Raw genomic sequence first — 6,000 nt, forward strand, 5'->3', positions numbered from 1 at the left:
TACGCACTCGGCCACATACTTCGCAACATCGAGCTTCATCGTCGGCCACCAGTAGTAGGGTTTTAGGTCCCTATACATTTTAGTGCTACCGGGATGAATCGCGTACATGGTCTTGTGTGCTTCTTCCATCAGAAGATCTCTTATTCCTCCCGTCTTAGGTACCCAAATTCGATCTTGGAATACCTTCAGTCCTCGACTGTTTGTACCAAACACTAACGATCTTCCCAAACGTTCTTCCTTTCGGTCATTTTTCTCTAAAGCTTCTTCTTGAGCTTTCCTGATACTTTCCACAATCGTCGAGACGACTTCAATTCTTAACGCTCTTGGCCTTTTCCTTTCCAGATTGACTTTCCGACTGAGAGCATCAGCAACAATATTTGCTTTACCTGGGTGGTAAAGTATCTCACAGTCGTAATCCTTGAGAAGTTCTAGCCAGCGTCGTTGCCTCATGTTCAACTCCTTCTGATTAAAGAGATACTGGAGACTCTTATGATCAGTGAAGAGCTTGTACTTCGTGCCGTAGAGGTAATGCCTCCATATCTTTAAGGCAAAAACTACCGCTGCCAACTCCAGATCATGAGTGGGGTAGTTCTTTTCGTGCTCTTTCAATTGTCGAGATGCGTATGCTATCACCTTTTCTCTTTGGGTCAGAACACAACCCAACCCGACTCCAGAAGCGTCACTATAAACCGCGAAATCTTCGACTCCATCGGGTAGAGAAAGTATCGGTGCTTCACATAACTTCTTCTTTAGCTTCTCGAATGCCTTATCGTGTTTCTCACTCCACGTATACGTAGCTCCTTTATGAGTCAAAGCTGTTAATGGAGCAGCTATCGAAGAAAAGCCTTGGATAAATTGTCGATAATATCCGGCTAATCCTAGAAAGCTTCGAATCTCCGTGGGACTCTTTGGACGTTCCTACTTCATTACAGCCTCGATCTTTGCAGGGTCAACCATTATTCCCTCCTGGTTAACAACATGACCCAAGAATTGGACTTCCCGTATCCAAAAGTCGCATTTGGAAAACTTTGCAAAAAGCTTCTCCTTCTTCAACACTTCTAATACTTCCCGTAGATGCTTGTCATGCTCCTCTTGGCTTTTCGAGTAGACGAGAATGTCGTCGATGAACACTATCACGGATTTATCAAGGAATGGTTTACAAACCCTATTCATCAAATCCATGAATGTCGCGGGAGCATTGGTTAGCCCGAATGACATAACCAAGAACTCGTAGTGTCCATATCTCGTTCTGAATGCAGTCTTCTCAATATCCTGCTTTCTCACCTTTAGCTGATGATATCCTGACCTAAGATCGATCTTTGAGAAGTAGCTCGAACCTTGCAGCTGATCGAATAGGTCATCAATCCTCGGCAATGGATACTTGTTCTTCACCGTTGCCTTATTCAGCTCTCGGTAGTCTATACACATTCTCATACTTCCGTCCTTCTTCTTCACGAATAACACCGGAGCTCCCCAGGGTGATGAACTAGGTCGAATAAAACTGTTGTCCAACAGCTCCTGAAGTTGCGTCATGAGCTCCTTCATCTCCGTCGGTGCTAATCGTTAAGGTGCCTTTGCTATCGGTGTTGTTCCTGGTAACAAGTCTATACGAAACTCCACTTGCCTATCAGGTGGTAATCCGGGAAGATCTTCGGGAAAGACTTCCGGATAATCACACACAACCGGTATATTCTGCACCTCTTTCTTCTCCTTCTTGGCATCGATTACGAATGCCAAGTATAATGCACATCCTTTGGACAAACATTTCCTGGCTTTCATCAGGGAGATGATTCCAGAATTCACTCTGTGTTTGTCCCCATACACCATAAATGATTCTTTTCCGGGTGGGTTTACCTTTACTATCTTCTTTCGGCATTGAATCTCAGCATCGTTGGCGCTAAGCCAATCCATACCCAAAACGATGTCGAAACCGTTTAACTCTATGGGTAATAGCTCTTCGTGGAATTCGTTTCCGTTTAGGTCAATGACGATGTTCCTAATACGATTACTAACAGGTACGAATTTGCCACTGGCAACTTCTACAATCAGGGCATTATCTAGTTTTTCTACAGGCAATGCTAATTTCCCACCAAATTTATGCGACACAAAGGAGTAGTTGGCTCCGGAATCAAATAGTATATTTGCAGGCAAACCATTTACAAGAAAGGTACCTGAAGCGACGTCTGCTGCCTCCTTTGCAGCCTCGAGCGTCATCTGGAAGGCTCTCGCATTCGGCTTCGGTGGTATGTTGGGTCTTCCTGTCTCTTTCTTCTTCGAGCAGTCCTTCAAAATGTGCCCTTCTTCATTGCACCCATAATAGGCTTTCTGGTTGAGGGTGCATTCATTGGCGTAGTGCCCAGGCTTTCCACACTTGTAACAAGTGACCCCTCCGTCACACTTCCCAGAGTGCTTCTTCTTGCACTTGTCACACCACTTCGCTTCTGATCCTCCTCCCCTCGAACTAGACTTCGAGAATCTACTCTTCTTGTTGGACTTCGAGGATCCATTGAACTTCCGTTTCTCACCAACCTCAGCCCTCTCCAAACCTCTTTCCTTTTGTTGGGTCTCCACGTTCTTAGCTGCTCAAACAGCTGATTTCAGAGTGGTTGCCATCTTGACTGTTGAGCCAAAGTCAGCCGGCAGTCCGTTTGCGAATTTCTCAATTTTGGAAAGTTCGGTTGGCACTAGGTATGGAAACAACTTCATCTTTTCCGTAAATGCAGCAGCATAGTCATCGATGCTCATTCTCCCCTTCTTCAAATTTTGGAACTCATTGTTCAGATCAATCAGGTCTATCTCTGAACAGTACTGCGCCTTCAGTTGTTCCAAGAACTCATCCCATGACATTTTCAGAGCTTCTCCCCATGGCATTGTATCTGCCAATAGCTTCCACCAGCTCAAGACTCCAGTTTTCAATTGTCTCACAGCGAAGACAGTCTTCTGCTTCTCGCTGCAGTCGCAGCTCTCAAACACCATCTCCATCTCGGAGATCCAGTCCATAATCTCAACAGGCTTTGGGCTTCCTGAGAGACTTGGTGGTTTCGCACCCAAGAAATTTTTGTACATCCGCCCATCCTTGTTGTTTCTCCCTTCTGGGCCATCCTTTTGCTCACCTTGAGTCCCTACTTGACTCACTTGGCGGCTATAGTTCCCTTCCTCAGATGGCTCGGGAACTGGCTCCGTCGGTTCAACATGTATGGTAGGTTCGTCCCTATTTTCGTGGAGCATCCGTCTCATTTCTTCCCTTTGTTCAGCTAGCATAGCCTGAATCATGGCTTGAACTCCAGCCATGGTGACTGGCTCAGGTGCAACTTCTTCAACAACAGGTATTTGCTGAACCACTGGGGGTTGGTTCCTACCTCTATTTGCGTTCACGTTTCCGCTATGGGTCCTTGCCATCTTGATCTATACACCGAATAAGGTGAATTTAGATCTTTATTTCGGATAGACGTTTTAAATCGTCCTTATCACTCTGAAACGTTGACATGCTAGTTCTAATATCGTAGTCGTACGTTTAGATTCCTAAACACATAAGGTTTCCAGATCCGGTCGGCAACAGACGATAGATCCGAACAATTAACAACATATTATGCACAAAGCATTTAGCACATAAAAGCATTTTAGGGACAATTCCTAAAATAAGCTAGTGCTCACACCTGACAATCATCGCTTAGCATTCTAAGTTTAAGTCTAGAAATCCTACAAATTCCTAGTTCTCTTAAACTAATGCTCTGATACCAACTGTGACATCCCCAAAATCACGGCCAGAAAAGACCGATTTGTTTATGCTTTGTTTAAAAATCAGAGTTACATTTTAAATGAAAGTGTTGCGGAATTTGTCCCAAAACAAAAATATGATAAAGATTTATCAAAAGCATTTCCATAGAAATGTATTTCATTAAAAGACTCGGGATGTCATGTTCGTACAAATCAAAAGCATAAACAGTACAATATAAGCCTTACTACATTATTTCATATCTATAGGCCTATATCCGTAATCCCTCGTCCAAAACATCACACCTATGCTCATGCGCCACTACCTGTAATACATAAAACTGAGTGGGTCAGGCTTGGGAGCCTGGTGAGCACATAGGGTTTTCAACCCACAATAAATAAGTTTATTAATTTCATCGATCAACAATAACCCGATTACCCGTTCCCGTTATCCTCACTTTACGTCCCTAAACACCTATCATAAGGGACCTAGCCTAAGGATCATCATCGGGACAGACACTACTGCTAAGGGGATTCCTCAGCAATAAATGTCCTAAAGGCAACCATGTGGGGGATGGAGTACACCGGTGAACATATCGTTCACAAACACCTACAGGTTGCGAGCCTGCTAGTGTTCCACTAGACTGTCTAGAAGTGTCACACCCCCGAACCAGACGGCGGAAACGTCCGGGGGCTGTCGTGACTCAATTGAATACCATAACATTGAATATATATGAAACATAACAACATTCTTCACCATGCATTAATATTGTACAACCAGTAGAGTTTACATTCGTTACATTGTCTCAAAACATTACATTCTCGAAAGTGATTGTTCGATACTAGTTAAACGACAGCAAAACGTCATAGAGTACAATTCATCCTTCACTTTATCTGTTACCTGAGAATACAAATATTTTGAAAAACGTCAACATATGAAATGTTGGTGAGTTCATAAGTAGTGTTTGAAATCCAATGTATGTATTGTTTGAGAAACCACCAGAAAATCCGATATTTTCTGAAAAGAAAGGCTTTGGAAAACGTTCGTGAAGATCCATAGGTATGCTTGTTTGTTTCTATACTTGTAAAAAAAAATTGTTCATTGAGGATGTATGCATTTCAAATCTGTATGTATTGAAAACCCTAGGAAAACCCGATGTTCCCCTAGTTCCTTTGGAATCCATTAAGTTGCGTTGAAACCATTACGAAGATAGAAGTGTCAGTCCCAGGCGACGTTGGAAGGTTCTCGAGCAGGATTATTTACTACAAACCCGCGTTACACAAACGCCCAGTTTATAGTTATACTAACGATTCCCGAAGGCGTCGTCAGTACTAATCGCGTTATCCAATCGCCCTGACTAGGTGTAGTCCCACATCCGAAGAGAAAGAGGACACGAAGGCCTCGATGACTCTATAAATCGGTTGGGGATAATATGCGTGCGAGGGGTCCCCGACCCGCCTCGTAAAATATGCAGACTCTTCTAGCAATACCAAGGACCCTTGGGGACCAGTGGTACAAGCCATTGAAAGTCACTCTACGTTGTGCCAAGTCGGTGAAACTCAACACCTCGTAGAAAAATATGCGTCTTCGGGCCTTAAGATCAGGTCATTGGGCTAGCTAGGCCCAACAAGCAAGATTTTACACTTTTGGGGCCCGAAGATGGTGCGTAGACGTCTGTGCACACTCGTATGTATATGTATTACCAAACGTTACTTGTATGAATCGTAGTGTTGTAGAGTTAGTAGTTGTAGATTTCTATTGGCTCGAGACCGAGCCAATTCGTTTAACAACGACTTTTGGTATTGTAATGAGTTGTATTTCGTCGATAGTTGCAGTGCCATTATTTGATCAAATTGTACATATTGAATTAGCCTTGAAATATTTCTGTTTTCAGCCCCTCATTATTTGTAAAATTTACATTTTCAACCCTTTTTATCAAATACTTCCCGGTTTGGTCCTTAAACTATTTTTCTTGACATTTTAACACCAAAAATTATTGAAATTAATATTTTTCAGCATATTTTTCATAGAAAACAGTTTAAGTCCCTGAAAATGCAGTTTTTCTCGGTTTTAGCCCTCCTTTTCGCAATTTTGACAATTTTGGCCCAAATTGGAAAATTTTTGCAACTTTGGTCCTTTTTAAATTTAAAAAGCATTTTAAACCTTTGAAAAGGATTTGGGACACTTATAGTCCACTGTTTTATAGAAATTCACAGTTTTGGCCCTCCAAAACAGAAAAATTCGCATAATGGGCCTCATTGGGCCGAAAATGTCATTTTTAGCCC

This window comes from Lactuca sativa, chromosome 3 (assembly GCF_002870075.4).
Source record: "Lactuca sativa cultivar Salinas chromosome 3, Lsat_Salinas_v11, whole genome shotgun sequence".
Classification (NCBI taxonomy): Eukaryota; Viridiplantae; Streptophyta; class Magnoliopsida; order Asterales; family Asteraceae; genus Lactuca; species Lactuca sativa.